Here is an 18,497-nt window from a genome sequence, read left to right on the forward strand (position 1 = left end):
GCATATTTGGGGGCGAACCCGCACCAGATCTCACGCTTCAAAAACCTAGCGGATAACTGGGGTTGAAAAATTAATGGGAATCTTCCGCAAAGGAAGGGGATGAGACATATCTTTTAATTCGGAGACCTACACAAAAAGTATTAAATGATAAGAGGTCAGATAGCGGGAGGTGCGTATCCAGTAAAGCTCTCAGGGGAATCAGGCCTACAATCTGACTTCTGCTCCTGTATGAAGCACTTAAGGACTAAACCGTTGAGGCAATGTGGCATGAAATCCAAAAAAGCTGACCTGGTAAATAAACATTGTTTTCTCCATAAAGACTTTGCTTGGCAGGGCATAACTAAATATTAAATGAAAAACATAAGACCAACGTTCTAGTACAACAGATGCATTCAAACAATAACATAACTAATCAAATAAATGTCCTCTACATTATATCCGCTGGTTAAACATTATATATTGGCTGCGTTTACCTGAAAACGGATGACTATTTGTTAAAACATGAGTCTACCCTCTACAAAACAGCCACTGTAACTTTAGGGTGTTTAGTCAAATCACAGTGAAATTTGGTACAAATCTTGAAAGGACTGACAAGCAAGTTACTGTGTTATTTGAGCAAGATTGGTTAAAAAACATGGCTGTCTTTGCAGGGGACGGGCGGGAGTTAGCCACTAATTGCCCAAAAGTTGTTGAACATTTGTCCAATGATTATAAAACTTTGAGGATATCTGTTTTACATGTATACTAGCATAAGAGTCCCCAACCACTGGGATGCGGCCCGATTCGGCCCCACCCACAGACTGGTAAACTTTCAGTTGCAATAAATAAAAATTTAAAAAACTTGCATTTTTAGGTTTGTAAATAACTACATCGGATTTTATGTAAATGGGTGTCAATTTTGGAAATATGGACCATTATTTTATGTTTTGAAAATAATATAATGTTAGAAATCCCACAGTTTTTGCATGTCATTTGTTGCAAGCGGCGAGCATCCCACTTTGTCCGATGGTCTTTGAACGCACCATCTAATTTTCTCCCACGCTGCACAGATTTTGCGTTTTTCTTTCATCTCATATTTGGTCTCAAATGCTGACACTATGTGAGAATGCATAAAGGTAAGATGATGTTGATGATGTCATCAACCTCAAGTTAATTCATGCTAGGCTGTTGTGACACACACCAAATAGCAATGTTATAATCTTCTCTCTGAAAAACAAACTGCAGGCTTGTACGGGGGGATGGTGGTATCAGTTTTGTGCTTTTAATTTGATGTTCCTGGCTTAGTTTTACACATCACATAATAAATAAATAAATAACATTTGATAGCTATAATGTACAATTGCGACCCCCACACCCGCGGTCCGCCAGAGGTTTGTGAGAACGAGAGCTGGTCGGTGTGTCCACAAAAGTTGTCTTCCAAAGTGTTTTGAGCACAACCCATAGGGGGCACCACAAATCATTCACGTTAAAAAATTAGAACATTGTGGGGTGTCCTAATTTTTTTTCTCATGATTCTATTATATCTTTCATTAGCTACATTTCATACTTAGGATACTGAAAAAAGCAATGTTGCAACTATGTTAAGGTTATTTTCTTTTTTATTGGTAGTATGAGAAGTAGCCTAAGTCGTTAAATTATAGTTACACATTGTTCATGGGATACTACCGCCTTATACGTGCAAATCAACAGGACCTCTGATTGTTGCAGGAAGTAGTGCCCTCAAATTTGGTAGACAATCAATTCGTCACACTTAACAATTAACTTAGCCGAACCCCAATTCCTGGCACTCTTCCTGTCCAGAAGTCCGAATTGGCTGTAAGGGTTGGACACTGCTAAAAATCCATAGCAGAGCAAATGTTGACTGCATAGACTTTCATGAATTGACTTCAGTGGAGTCAAACACACAGAAGAGTAAGGGTTTTTTTTTTGTTTGTTTTTTTTTTCTCCAACATGTTCAGTTCACCTGAGGGGGAACATTTGCACGCAGTCAAAGTAAACACCAAGAAAAGCAGAATGTAAAGACAGATAAATATCGCAGGCGGGCACGCGCACAAGCACATCGCACACCCCTGCAGCCAAGTTGTGCTGTCATAACACTGATTAATGACGCCGTTTGCGTGTGACAAAGTGAGCGGCTGAAACAAATGATAAAAGTCCCATATAAATCTGCGTGAAAAGGCTGTCTGGGACTGTCACACTGTAAAATTTGACGTCGGAAACGCAAAACCGAAAGGATTGTGAAGGGTAAATACGAAGCGGCGTGGAGAACTCAGATAGGAGGAAAATGACTGACAATAGCCCGGCAAAAAAGGGAAAGTGACACATTTATCTGGCGTTCCAAAGCAAACAAACAGAGTTTAAAGTAAAATAAGCAGATCCAAAAGCACGGGAGGGACAGAAAAACAAATACAGCTTTTAGTTTTAACTTGAGAATAGAACGGTCATTATCTGTAAAGACTCCCTGATCTGAAGCAGTGTCACGTCTCACACCGATGCTATCGCTTAGCTTGACGACAACGCACAACTGTTCGGGGGACAGCAAAAAAAAAAGAAAAATCCAATTAATCAGGAGTTTAGTGGCAAAGACTTTCAATTTAATCTCCCAGAGGAGGATACTTCATGTACCTCATTGAAGCATGTCAGAGTTCAGGGGTTTAAGGGATTGCAGCACAGGCTTACCGTGTCTGGACGGGGACAGTTATTGAGTGCGCTCGTCCTTGGGGGTCGGACAAGGGCTTACGTGACGGTGACGAGAGTGACAATGGCAGATGTCCCCCAATTGTGTCCTACAGTGCTCCATGGGGCACAGAAAATGGAAAAGGAGGGAGCATGGAAGGGCTTGTCAGTGTGGTGGCATACTGAAAGGTACTATTTGTGTACCCTTGACTTTTACAGCTTGGTAACAAACTTGGACCCTTGTCCCGCTAATAATCACTTCTGTGGAGTACATTAGAGGAGATTGTATGGCCAGGAACACAAATGAACTCCCGGAATACCCTTGAAAGTATACCAGACTCTCAAACAGGGCAGTGTGCAGTCAAACAACTAGGACTTTCACCTAAATGTCAAGGACAATATGGTTCAAATGTTGTCAAATCAAAAGCACTTTTTTTTGGCTTTTGTTTTGGACTAACCTTTCCAAAGCTAAGCATAGGGCCTGCAATTGTTGCCAGTTATTACAAATATATGGTGGTAGAGTCTACTTTTAGTTTAGTTGAAGACAATTTTAGACAAGAAAGTACAGACAATGGAGTCCTCCACAGAACATCAACGATTGCCAGTTGGTGAAATCCTACCAAATCGTTTTGTTTTTTTTATATTTAGTGGAACCTTGATTAGCGTCATTAATCCGTTCCAGAAGGTCCAACTCTAACAAAATGGACGTCAACGAATCAATTTTTCACCTAAAAAATAATGTAAATCCAATTAATTCGTTCCAGAAAGCCAACAATGTTTTTTTTTTCCTTATTAGCATCCTATCAGCTAGCTAAACAAAATGGCAACCGGAACCGGGTGTTACGTCACCCGTCTATGATGTCATTAGCAGTTGGCTCTCAAAAATGTTAACACAAAACAAGTTCATATAGATTTACAATTATAGTTTGACATGCAGAAAACAATTTGAAATGCATAGAAATACATATAAATGATGAATGAAAGGGGTAAGTGAACATTTAAGGTAAGAAGGTTTAAAGTTCGAGGTTACTTCATTGAAGACGTGATTCTTGACGTGACTGAAAACAGGAAGGTGGTGGTGGTTGATCTCACTGCCACATCGTGTCTTTGGCAACAGGTTGGCAACCGGTTGCCATTTTGTTTAGCTGGCTAATAAGATGCTAGTAAAAACGTTTAGTGATGGGAAAAAAAAATACATTAGGAACACAGTTGGGCTCACGCTTTGAATTAATAACGCGACAATACTCGTGCCATATTATACGCTAACTGGAGAATGCACGCAAACCGAGGCAAAATTGTGGCGTAAATATTCGATGTTAACGCTATCCGGGGCGGATGCTACCCAAGGTTCCACTGTATTTTTAACAAGTTGGCTGCAACTGTTTGTTGTTTTTTTAATCTATACCGCAAACATCTATTTTTCTTCTATTTTATTTCATCTTTGTAGTTTCAGCCTCTTGAGTGGCGTAGATGTGAGATGCGAGTGTTGTACTCATGCCATCAAAACTCCACTGATATCAGTCCATGTGGGTAATTTATGCATGGCCTCCCTCCATATGTTCACCTGTTTGAGCACATGAAGGCTAACTAATGAATCCCGACAGTCTTTGGAGAGAATATTGAAGATAAATGACACCCTGTGTGCTCATAGTGAAAGGTAATTTAGCCCTATTAATTTATTTTCCTCAACGTTTTGTCCAGCTGTGCTTTTGTATGGTTTACAATAATTTTACTGTATATGACATATTCTCTGAACCTGCAAAGATCTTTACAAAGGTCTTCTATTCTTTGTATATTTTGAAATTGTTAGTTGCAGGTAAAATGGAAATTCCATGGCAGTAGTTATTACATTATTTAGGTATATTGATGATAAAATGACGATATAAAGGACGCAAAAACCTGACACAAATATCATGGTTTTAATAAGTGACTCTGATATGAACTGTGATTGCATAATGTACAATGATTTGCAGTGGAAATCATTACTAATGTGCTGTTTGCAAAATACGCACACATATTCTGCGACACAGATAATACTGACGAAGTACGTCAACTTTGGAAATCCAATAGCAATTGTCAGCAATTGCCTTGTACGTCTTCTGTTTTGCTTCGAACGCACACCAGCTGCAAAGCAAGAAGCTAAGCTGTACTTATAGGATCAAATATGAGTGTTATTTAGTTATTACTGTATTTATTGATATCTAAAAATCATGTCATGTGTGAAGCGGCCGGGATGAGAATCAGCACCTCCAAGTCCAAGGCCATCGTTCCCACCCGGAATAGGGTGGAGCGCCATCTCCGGGTCGGGGATAACGCCTCGGGATCCGCTGGGAGGAGCTGGACAAAGTGGCCGGGAACAGGAAACTCTGGGCCTCCCTGCTTAAGGCTGCTGGCCCCGCGACCCCATCTCGGATAAGCGGTAGAAGATGGATGGATGGATGGATGGATGGATGGATGGATGGATGGATGGATGGATGAACACTGCAAGAAATAAGCAAGTTTTCAGTGCACCTCAACTTTAAATCTTGACTCCTTTGTCAGGTGTTTAGTCAGCAGGATTGGAGCACATGTCATATTAGATGCATGAAATGGATTATCTGGGCAAAATTTATTTTGGATAGATGTTTTTTACTTTTGCTCTCTTCACCAATCAATATATACTGTATGCCGAGCAACCCAAAATGTGACTTATGTGGACATTTCCTTCAGTTAAGTGACCACAAAATGATTCCAGACACATTATTGCCTTATTTGCCGACACAGATTCTACTTCCTTGTACTTTTATGTTACCAAGCAGCCAAGAAATAAATATCTCATGAAGCAAATCATTAAAATAATCATTAGAACCAGGACTGGGAGCAAATTAAAGCTGCCAACAGAAAATTAATAAAGCCGAACAGGTCAGCAGGCCGTCACAGCACCCTTAAATATACCTGACAGATAAATAAAAACATTTACACCAGCTCTTTTTCCTTTTATGTCTCCCTCCAGTAAATGATTCAACTATTAGCATCGCAGCAGTGCATGCTTAAATGTTTGCTCTTGTCGGGCAGCAATAAATTGTTCCCATGTACAGTATGTTGGAATGAAATCCACGCTTGCCAGTTGTTCCCTGCAAGATCAATGCCTATTGGATAATGCATTGTGATAAACAAGCACACATGTTGAAAGCCAGTGTCTTGTATGTGTTGGGAAGCTTGCAATTTTTCAAGCACGGCGTGTGTGGGTGTTACATAGGAGGTGATTTTTGCTGACTCTGCAGAAGCCACATGGTCACGATTGAGTGGTTTTCCTTGGATCAATAATCCCAGACTGGGCGGCAGCAAGGACAATGACAGATCATTGGAGGAAAAAAAAAGAGCTTTTTGGCGCAAGGGTTTGGTGGTTAATTGTCAGGAGTGATGCGGGATCACGCTCTATAGCAGGTCCGAGGGAGGGTGGTTAAACAAGTCCTCGTTAGTCCCCTGATTACTGGATAGCGCTATCTCGCCTAAAGCGCCTCTGGCTCTCCCCACACATGCTCGGAATATCTTCCCAAACCTGCGAACACCTTCAGATTCAGAGATGTATTTGATTTGATTCCATGGTTTTGGGACTGCAGCATAATCAGTTATCAAGATACGGCAATTATCTGACAATCGAGTTGTTCACATTCCTATATTGCGATAATATAGGAAAAGGATAATGATATAATGTGATCATGCGATTATTAACATATTGGGGTAAAATAAAACGTCAAACATCATAATATCTCCCGGGGAAGGAATCGCAGAGTAACTTGCGATATTATATTTGGCTAATGTTTTAAATAAAAATTTCCTTATACAGTGATAATATGATCTGCGATTGGCTGGCGACCACTCCAGGATGTACCCCGCCTCTTGCCCGAAGTCAGCTGGGATAGGCTCCAGCATATCCCCTTGACCCTAATTAGGGTAAGCGCCATAGAAAATGTGGGTGGATGGAGTGGTAATATGATAATTGCACCACAATAAGAACTGGGGTGGGAATAGCGATATCAATGTTATGACCGTGTTGACGTGATATATTGGAAACAATTTTATAATATCACTATAAAATCATAATTATATGATAAGTGATGGTGTAATATGATCATGATATCAAGATGCAGTAATTATGCAATTATCTACAGACTGCAAAAATAATGTCTACTGCAGGTCACAGCATGTACCAGAGGGTGGGAATTGCAGAATTGCACAAGAATTGCTATACAATATGGAAAAACAACTACACTTGACAATATCTATTAGGGGTGGGAATTGCAGACTGACAAGTTGATAAAACAGAAAAATAATAACCCATACTTCAGGCTATGCGTTAAGTGTGGCAATTGTAGAGTAACTTGCAAAACAATAATAATAAAAATATCACAATACAGCAATTGTGAGATAACAATGATGAAAAACATCTATGAAACGTAACGGTATCCATTAGGGGTGGGAATCATCAGGTAACACTGTACAGTCATCACTGTCATTGTTGGCAAATTATTGCAATATCACAATTTAGAGACTGTGATAAAAACACACCTCTGTTACATCACAATACAGTATTTTAGTAAGAGAATTTGCAAACTGATTCACAAAACGATAACACGATGTAGCAATGACACCATAATCCATATGCTGTAATGGAAAAACAAAAACAGCTATAAACATGCAATAAACACCAATATATATATAACCAAGACGCTGTGGAATCTGGAGTGTGTCAACGGATATGTTTTACCTTCAAAAGCTATGGAGTTAGAGCCACAAGAAAACCGCCATTACGGTAAATGCGATTTTTGTGAATAACTATTGAACTAATATTGATATCATTAGGAATCCAATTGCTAATTATATGTTTTCATGGTCAAACAATCTAAATATATGCATCAAATAAATGTAAGAGTAATATTTAGGGTGTAAATCACAATATGGGTGGAACTATGGCGCTTGGTGGAGGTCTGCGCTCTCGGAGTTCTTTTCTAGTTATGAACTTGCAATGATATTTTGACCACAATGATAATGGTAATATCACATGACAGCATTGATACAAAGTGATACTTTGCAAATAACTACGATAGCTCTCAATATCGATTAGTGCTTGGTGACTCATTATACGATACCAAGAGACAATAGCGATAATATCACTGATATCACGGATAGAGCTAATATCATGCAATCTAATGCAGGAGAAAAAAAACAAACCTACATGACATTGTGAAAGCTATGGAGGATGGTAATTGTACAGTAAATTGTCCACAATATCAATGGAAATCACACTACAGTGATTATTCGATAATCGTTTTTTTAATAATACAAAAATACACTTTTCCATCATTTTTATGATAACAATATGGCATAGTCATGAAAGGTTTATATGTCTGATGTTGTTTGCAGAAGTGACAAAAAACAGGTACACTGCTGAGTGTTTTATAAAAACATAAAGATAGCTCTAGCGTCAAATATGTACTGTATTTTTCCACAGTCATCTGTGTTTTAAAAGGCTTCACAGAGGAACACCGTGGGAGGTTTACATCCTGTATTACAAAACACTCGCTCTGCCTCCTCATTTATCTGTTTATCCCTAGCTATTATTGTAATTAGCTTTTTGAACTGGGAGCCACATCAGTCGTAATAATAGGGCCAAAAACAGCATGCAAGGCAACGGAATGATGGCAAATTGGACCCGAACCGAAAAATGCGACCAGTCATCTCGCAGGAGAAATAAGTCAGGTCCCTGCCAGCAGCCAATAGCGTAATTGCTCCCTTCAAAGAGTTGCTTGCCTGGCCAGGACACAATAGAGTGACCTTTTTTTGTTTATTATTTTATTTTTATGTGTGTGTGTGATTGTAAACCTCTATTAGCGGCTGACGGCTATGGTCAAAGCCGTGACCTTCTGCTTCTGCGTCACTCTGCACATATTCTAATTATGTCATTCAGGGTTGCCATTTAACCCTCGTTTATTTTGTTTGTTTTTTGGGTTTTTTTGCAAAGAGACATACGAAGTGGGCCGCATGGTGGCCTAGTGTTTAGCATGTTGGCCACACAGTCAGGAGATCGGGAAGATCTGGGTTTGAATCTCCGTTGGCCATCTCTGTGTGGAGTTTGCATGTTGTCCCCGTGCGTGTGTAGGTTTTCTCCGGGTACTCCGGCTTCCTCCCACATTTCCAAAAACAGGCAGGTTAGGAAAATTGGTTGACTCTAAATTGTCCATAGGTATGAATGTCAGTGTGAATGGTTGTTTACCCTGTGACTGACTGGCGACCAGTCCAGCGTGTACCCTGGTCTCGCCCGAAGTCAGCCGCAACCCTAATGAGGATAAGCGTCATAGAAGATGGATGGATGGATGGATGGACATACGAAGTGTGTCAGAAAAGTTCCAGGACTGTTCATGTTGATCACATCAAGTTGTCTAAAATGGCCGGTACTAAAGGGGTTGTCTTTTGAAAAACGCCTGGGATTTAATGTGTTAATCGAAATTATTTGCAGATAGAAATACATTTTTATGTTTAGTAAGTGTACCTTTGAAAGCTCATTTTAAAGTTTTTAATCCACCTATCAACATGAGACTGGATAATAAGTTTGTTTTATGCAACTTTTTGTTTTTTTTAAAAAGCTCAACACAAAATGGAACTTAATGTACAAAAAGCAAACACAAGTAGACATTTGTCCATCACTCAAATATTATTCTGTACAAGCAAATAATATAATTGTAATAATATTACAAATAAAGTTTGCAAAATCACCCAACAATAAGGAAATGTTGTTGTTAAAATGTTGTTAAAACGTTAAAAAATAACATATTACAATATTTTTATGCTACTAAAATGACCACATTTTTTTTTCATATAACATTATTCCCGCAAAACGTTTTCTCGATAAATTACAACGTTTTTCTCTTAATATTTTGACTTTATTCATGTAAAATCACTGCTGATGTTTTCATTTTTGCTATAGTTGTTCTTTTTTAGTTTTTTTGGTTAAGTATATTTTTAGAATGTGCCGTGGGTCATTAAAAAAATAGCCGTGGGCCACAAATGGCCCTCAGGGTGCACTTTGGACACCTGTGGTATGCTAGCTTGACCAAACATAACATTTGTTAGCTTGATTTCTTTGAGCATCTTACACTTAATGTTGCTTTAATGTCTTTTTGTTTGGTTTATTCACCAATTTTTTAAATTATTTTCTTTTTTATTTTAGTGGAGATTACATATGATTGTACAGATCTGTCCTGGCTGGCTAGCTAAATGCTCAGGATTCAAAATGGAGGTCAACAAGTCTTGCACAATAACTCACCATAACAAAAATAAACAACAGAGAAGCAAAAGCACGAAATATGACATAGCAACACAAAAAGAACAAACCTGTTAGTCAATACAGGGAAGTTGGGGCCTTAAAAGTGGCGCAGCTAAGGTGACAGAGAAGGCGGGGCAAAAGGAGAGCGTGAAACTATTGGAGTATAGAAATACAGGCAGATGGACTTTCAAAGTAAAACAGGAAATTGAAGAACTTTTTTTTACAAAATGTCCCTGTAAATGTTAATAGCGTTTAAAAAATAATATATAATTTTGTATATTTACAAAATAATAATAACATGTATTAAAACTCACAATTAAGATTTTTTAAAATATATTGTGTCTATTTTAAATATTTATGCACATGTAGGCAGCGTGTTCTGATTTATGATTATCCCTGCTGATTTGTAATTTCATGCTGATGTCCTCTTGTCTGCATGCTGCTATCTTTGTCATCTCTGCTTTAGATGAGCTTGAGAACATTCTAAATTAAAGTATAATTGTATCTGAATTTATCTCTGCTCCACATTGGCGTATCTTTATTAGCTTACCTTTACTTGTCTGCCTTACTAACAACTAAATACTGAATTTAAAGCTTCAAATATGCTATATTGGTAGCTGTGGTTTCTTTTGCTTGGATAATAAAGTGGTTCAAACCCAAGTTTTCGCCACATAAGCGAGCGTTTCATGTAGTGCTCATACGTGAAGAGAATGGCGACAATGGCTGTGAAGTTCAACACATTCACGCAGGGTGAGAAGGTTGTGATGTCTGACAGACGCGGCCTCTCGTGTGTCATGTTCAATATTTCATTCCCTCCACAGGCTAGATTAACTTTTCCTTCTCTCGCGGAAAATCTTCCAGGTGGTCAAAAGATATTACTCCCTGCTTCACTTTTTAGTCTGCATTTACTCCAAATAATACAAGACCTCCCTCCTCGTCAACCACCAACCCTGCAGCCAGTCAGCCCATTCTATTTTGTGCAGGTTACGTGAGAAGCATTGATGTAGCATCCCCAGACGCAGCCACAGGGTTTCTTATTCAGCAGCTCCAAAGCCTTTTTAAGCAGCCATCTATCAGAAGATCAGCACCCCACAACCATTTTAATTAAGCTTGCCACCCACCTTCTCCTTTAAAATCTCAGCTGTTTTGTTAAATTGTATGTGAATGGACATGCACTGCATATAATAACACTGATATTTTGTCTGTATGTGATCAATTGGACAGATATTTACATTAAAAGCTTATATGAATGGATATACTGTACATATGTATTCACTTTAGGTGTGTATGTGAATGGATCAACAGTGGAGATTGCGGAGTGGGGAAGCAAATGTTAGCAGACTAATCTTTCCACTTTTTATGTGTATGTGAATGGACAGACATATGTATTCACGTGTGTGTATGCAAATGATAGATGAATATTTGCCTGATGTGAATGATAGATGATATTTACCATATGTGAGGGCATGCGAATCATCTTTACATTATAAATGCATTCACATTATGTGTGTATGGGAATGGATAGAAGGGCGTTTACCTTGTTTGTATGTGAGTGACAAAGTAATCTTTACGTCAAGTGTTTTTGTGAAGGGACATGCTGACGTTGACATTGTGTGGATTTGTATAGAAATATGTTTATGTGTGTATGTGAATGGATAGACAGATCTTCACATTAACTGTGTAGCTTGTCAGCTCCAGCCACGCATTTTGACATGCTCGTTTTCAACACATTTTGTGTTTGTCAGTAGTGTACAAGTGGGACAGCGGTGTTATTATAGGTAACACAACCCGTCTTAGGTGCGCTACAGTATGTTGGGTTGTACGATTCATCCACACGTTTGTGGATTTTTAAACCACAACACTTGATTGAATTGCCTTATGCCATTAGAACTCTGGTACATTCATATTATTAATGAAACAAAAAAGATTACTTATTATTATTATTAGTACATCTTCAAGTTGAAGCCCTGGTCTTAAAATGACATCAACCCACCAACATCTGGATGTTTATTCCCAGTATGTTTGCTCCACTTTACAGTGGATTTAATTACATCGAATGCTAATTAAGCGTTAGTATCGCTTAATGGAGCCTTAATTATAGCCTTTCCCCACCAATCACTCTCAGCCTTTATAAGGTCGTGTTTCTTCCCCAAAACTTGGATGTCACTTTGTGATTGCCTTGGCCTGCAGCACACCTTCTGCGACTCGTCATTCCTTCCTTTTCCTTCATCCCCGTCTTTCTGTGACAAGATGAAACACTTATTTTTCATCCCTCCCCTCCAACCTCTCTCTTCCTCCTTTTGCTTGCTGCATCGCCTCATCTGTTTGACTGCGCGTCCCCCCTCTCCGCTCTGTCGTCCCCCGCTAACCTTCATCTTGGAACAAGCCGAGGCGCAGCCAGGGACTGTTCAAACAAAATGCTAATGCCCTGCTAATGGATCCCCGCTTTCCTGATATCTATATACATATTCTCTTTATCCTGCACACTGCACAAGGATTTATAATACGCAATGAGACAAATACTTTTTTGTGTCGCACCAGCTGTCTGCTGGGGCAATTATATTAGCACATGGCCTGTATGAATGGACAGACAAATGCATTCATATGATGTGTGTATGTGAATGGCCATACTGATTTATTCACATGTGTGTGTCTATAGCAGGGGTGTCAAAAGTGTGACCCAGGGGCAATTTGCAATTTTTTTTTTTTATTGGTCTGTAGCACATTCTAAAAATACAATTTAACAACAACAAAAAAACTGTAAAAAAAAAAAATAACAACAGCAAAAATGGAAAAATCATCAGTAACTTTCCAGAATACAGTCAAAATATGAGCAGAAAAAAGCTGCAATCTTACCAGAGAAAGTATTTTTAAGAGAATAACGTCATAATATTATGGGGAAAAATAATGTCATTTCAGTAGCCTGCGTCTGAAATATTGAAGAAAAAATATTTAAATATATTTAGATATAAAAAAAAGCAAAAACCAAAATTCATATTAATAATACACTTTTTCACCTACAGTATATAACAAAGCTGAGATGCAGTTTTTTTTTCAATATACAGTATATAACTTCTTAGCATATCTTTGCAAAGTATCAAAGCGGCCCTTGCATCCTCTCATTTTTCAGTATGTGGCCCTCGGTGGAAAAAAGTTTGAGCACCCCTTTTCTAAAGACACTAGCTGATGTGGACATTATATGTATCTGAATGGATAAACAGATGTTTACCTTATCTGTGTGTATGTGAATGAAAAGCCTGATGTTAACATTATGAGTGTATTTGAATAGACATGCAAATTTAAGCATATGTGTGCATTTACTGTAATTACAATTACACAATTATTTACCTTTCATGCGTATGTGAATGGATAGACGGAATGTAAGTGACAGGCTAACATTATGTGTTTATTTAAATGGACAGGCTGATATTGACATTACATCTGTATGTAAATGACAGAATGACTAGCCTTTACTTTAAATATTTATGGGAATTTTCTCACATTATGTGTGTATGTGAATGAACAGACAGGTGGGCAATGGGTTACTGAGTTTAGGTCAAACTCGATCTAGGAGGACTTCACTATTAATTAAACTTGAACTCATTTCACCATTAATATTATTGAGTCCTTTTCCAGAAATGACTTTTTTCAGGCCTCTGAGCGGCTAAAAGGTATTTGTAATTGTCCAGCTGGTAAAAACATCTGTCATTTGGATTCGTGCATGATGTGTGCATTCACAATATGATGACTCTCTCTTGTATTGGACTGGGGAAAAGGAATGCGATACCAACTATTTTCTTTGCATTCTAAGTGGTGAGGTTCTACGTCTGTGTGTATTGTACACAGTGTGACGTGCTCAGGGTGGTAACTAGCGTGGAAGCCATAGCATGACAAATGAGGGTGCAAACCTGCAGTCAATGAAAAGGTCATTGGGAGCAACACATCCAAATGCAAATACATTTTTCTGAAGTTAAGATGTCAAGTGTGGAAGCGCAGGTATAGTCAGACTTGATTAACTTGTCTAAAATGCATCAGCATGGAGGCTCGACTCATGCTTCTGAAGAGAAGTAGCCTCCTTGTGAAGGCGGGCCCTTCTCCTCCCTTTGCTTTGAAAAGCATTTCTCAGCATTATCGATTCATTCCCTGCTCGGTCAACTGAATTACATTCGATCCAATTTGGTTCCCCACCTTTTCTCCTCTGCAGGACAGGAGACCGATTTGCATTAAAGGGAGAAATCGCAATTGTAATTCAATAGTCTGTGAAGTTCTCAGCAATTTTCGTACAGAGTCAGCAGGCGGTCTGTGGTCAAAATGTACTGGAAGGTAAATTTGTATGCATTTAAGGCCTCTTTACAATAGTTGAGGCCAATAACTTAGCATAACTAACACATCTAAACACAATTACTTTGCAACATGTGCTCTGTTCAAAATTTTAAGACCAGTTGAAAAATTGCAAGAATTTTCATTTTGCACTTTTGAATCTGAAGGAGGTTCTAAGTACAGCTTCAAAATGCAAAAAGAAGAAATGGGAGTGAGACCAAAAAAATTGAGAATGCAATTTATTGTAAACTATTTATTTATTTTGTTTCTCATTTTATTACTATTTCAACTTGACTTTTTCCTCATATTCTGAGTTTAGTCTTGTAAAATTGTGAATTTTTTTCTCATTAGAATACAATTTTTGTTAACATTTTGACTTTACTTTTGTAAAATTAAAGCTGTTTTTCATTTCTGCTTTTCTTTTTCATTTTTCAACTATTTCAACTTTCTTATTGTAAATTGTAATCTAACGTCATGTTGCCTAACATTACTGATGCCTAGTGACCAGAATACTTCATATAACTTGTCTTTCAATATTTTTTCACTAATAATAGGCCATAGTCAACCGCAAAACAGCGATCATTATTTAAAAAAAAACAAAAAAAAACGCAATATAGTGAGGGAGCTGATTAAGATGACAGATTAAGTTTGAAATTGTTTTAAGTGTGCGAATGTACAGACATGTACACACATTATATGTGTATGTGAATGGATAGATGTACTGTATGTTTACCTAATGCGTGTACGTGAATGGACATACAGATGTGCACACGTCAATGACCAATTTTTACATCATGTGTGTATGTGAATGACCAGGCTAATGAAAACCTGACTATAAATACATTTGTCAATCAACATACTATTAGAAATGCAACACCAGCTGGTATTGAAACTGTGCCCTTGATAGGCGTCAACCTGCTAACAGCTGACAGACGGCTGTCACGGCAACGTCAAAACACAAAACCTTTACAGTAAATTGGATGTTTTTCACCGCGGTGGCATCCCAGGCGTCATCCTCAAAAGGCCACACATCTGACTGACGACGGCAGTAACAACAGAAAAAAGTGTACCAGTTAGTGCATTTTCGCCTTGTAATGACATTTGGCCCCTCCCACTAGTCACAAACACACATCTGGTAAAGACGGGGGGGGGTCTCGCTGACAGTTCGGACGGCAAGCTCATTAATGATTACCTTCAGCAGGTGTCCCATCGCGTTGTATCCTCTGACCTTTGCAGCCAAAGACAACAGTCAATGGACTGCAACAGCGCCCAGTCAGATGCCCTTCCTTCTCCTGATGGCCCGTCAATCACATTAGGAAGCCAAACAAGGGAGGAAGAAGCCGCCCCATCATTGCACAATAAATCATTCAATCAACTGTAAATGAACAGTTTGCACTGCAATATGCGAATGCACAAACAGAATTATTCCGATTATGTTTGTATTTAAATGCAGACAGATATTTACCTTCTGAGAGTATGGGAATGGATTAGACAGATCATGAACATATGTGTGTATGTGAATGGACAAACAGATTTATTCTGATTATGTGTATTAATTATGTGTATTTAAATGATCCGCTGTGGACCACATGTAAACAAGATGGCAACGGCGCTCAATCGCGGGTGAAGATGCGAGCGTCTTCATCACATACACAAATGGACGGGCGACAGGAAGTGTAACAAGAATCAATAGTTCAGTAAAGTTTCTAAACTAACTCTCTAAAATAACAACAGCAAAAATGTTTTGGCATCACACCTGAATCCTGCAACGTCTCTCCAAAAAAGCCTGAACAGCACGGTTCAAACGTATAAACAGTGGTTTCTCATCACATTATAGCCCACTCTAATTTGTTCCCGCTATTATTCTGATTGTGTGCGTGTTGCACTCGTTTCCGATGTCCCCGGGGAGCCTGCGAGGGAGCCGTCATCCAATTAAAGCTAAATTTGATTTTGCTAAAAGGCCGCCATCCTTTAGAATGGTCTTTTTAGTGAAGAATTACAAAGATGCATTGCCGCTGTTGCGAGGTTTGTGTGCATTATCGCGGCAGTTAGCACATTGTGACTCGGCTCCTCTGGATCTTTGAAAATATCAGACAAGGAAGCTTATTTGGTTACTTAAAGGTTCCCTTTATGCAAAAGTGACTTTTGTCATGACATCATGAAGGGAAAAACCTCCTTCCTCATGGACATGATGCTAGATGAGCCTGCCTCGTGCTCATATAGCCATGCTAGTTTATGCTAACGTTTGGGCCCTTCTGTGCCACTCCTTAATGTTACGTTGTTGTATGTGGTATATGGCATGTGTTATGCTGAACAAGTGCACAGTTACAATAGCGCTTCTTAGAGACACAAACACTGTGGGAGACAGACATGGACAAACACAGCTCATGAGCAAAACGGCGTGTTCCCAGTAGGTCTTACTAAATGCACTTTTCAACTGTTGAAATACCAGCATCAAGGCTAGTTGTGGACAACACGCTTCCAATACACTATTATACAACTTATTTATTCTCTTGTTTAACCTCTTGAGCACAAAATTCAACAAGGCTCTGGCTATAGCGTACAACGGAGTATCAGGGCCACCAGTGTTTAAATAATCAGAGATTTTGAGAAAGTCGTACATTTACGAGAAGTAGGTCGTTAATTTTTGAGACAGAAATTGTAACTTTACAAGCATTGCCTGAGACAGCAATGAAAAGGGGAGACTTATGGGACCTTTGGCCTTGGGCATGTGGAGGGGGCGGGGTAAGGAAGGCGGACGTGAGAAAGGAGAGAAATGCTAATCTGTTTGTGCTCAACTGCTCTATTTTGCTGCCACATTAAAAAATAAAGGCTTGCTTGAAGCAAGAGGAAAGTTTCCGTCCTTCCTGAAGAGCGATGCTCTATTTTCCCTCTGACACGTATGGCACGACGACACGTAATATTACGACTTTACTCTCGTAGCTGAAAATCGACCCCTCGGAAAAGTGGCATTTTTTTACCATCTTTAGGTCCCGCCGAGACCCCCGATGAATGTGTGGTGGGTTTGGCCCACCTCCCTGACCAGAAAGGTGTCGTTTTAGGAAGTTCAAAAAATACAATTTTGCGACAGCCACGGCCCTGAAGAAACTGAAAATTGACCCGTCAGAAATGTGCCATTTTTTGCCATATTTGTTTCCTGCCGGGACCACCAAAGAATGTGTGTTGGGTTTGGCCCACCTCCCAGTCCGGAAAAGTGTCATCACAGTAACTTAGAAAAAAAATGCGATTTCGCAACATACGCGAACGGCCAAAAATTGACCCGTTGGAAAAGTGCTGTTTTTTACCATCTTTGGGTCCTGCCGGGACCCCCGATGAATGTGTGGTGGGTTTGGCCCACCTCCCACAAAAATAATATGGTTGTGTCCCATAACAATAACAATAACCCTGGATGTAGACCTTTACAAAACAGTAAAAAAAAAATGTATGTGGATTTAAAAATTCTTAAAAAAAACTATAACATGCAACCTTTAAACCTCACAAGAGATTTAACATATCACCAGTTTTATCAGAACTGTATGTCAAGTTTTCATTGTTGAAAGGTTGTAATTGTTGGATTTAGCAACCCTAACCCTTGTCAAAAAAAGTTCCTATCATTGCCGGACCAAAAAGAACCACAAGGTCTTGGGAAATTAACTCAAAGGTCAGCTTGAGATACAAAGATAGCATAACAAGGTGGGTTGGATGTGACATCTGGAGGCCATCTTGGATAGCTTGGCCTTCTTGTTGACCTTTTGCTGCCCAGGAATATTTGTTCAGGAGGCAGTTTTTTGATGTAATACGTATATGCTTCTGTTCTGAGACGGATTAAGTGGCTATAACAGGATATACTGCATGTGCCAAAAACGGTGAGAGTGATAGTTCCCAGCAGGCTGTGATATGAACTTGTGAGGTATAAATGCAACAAAAAGTCCCAAAGTCCGAATGGGAAGATGGATGGGCACCGTGATGCTGAAAGAAGATGATTCTGCTGTGCCCTCTTTGATTTATGCTATCGCAGGCCCACGAAAGGTGTCGTTTTAACCTGAAAAACGGCAGAAAATTGACCCGTCAGAAAAATGTCATTTTTTTGCCATCTTTGTTTCCTGCCGGGACCCCCAATGAATGGGTGTTTGGTTCGGCCCACCTCCCTGACCGGAAATGTGTTGTCTCAGCAAGTTGAAAAAAAAACGCAATT

This window comes from Dunckerocampus dactyliophorus, chromosome 17 (genome assembly GCF_027744805.1).
Source record: "Dunckerocampus dactyliophorus isolate RoL2022-P2 chromosome 17, RoL_Ddac_1.1, whole genome shotgun sequence".
In the NCBI taxonomy this organism is placed as follows: Eukaryota; Metazoa; Chordata; class Actinopteri; order Syngnathiformes; family Syngnathidae; genus Dunckerocampus; species Dunckerocampus dactyliophorus.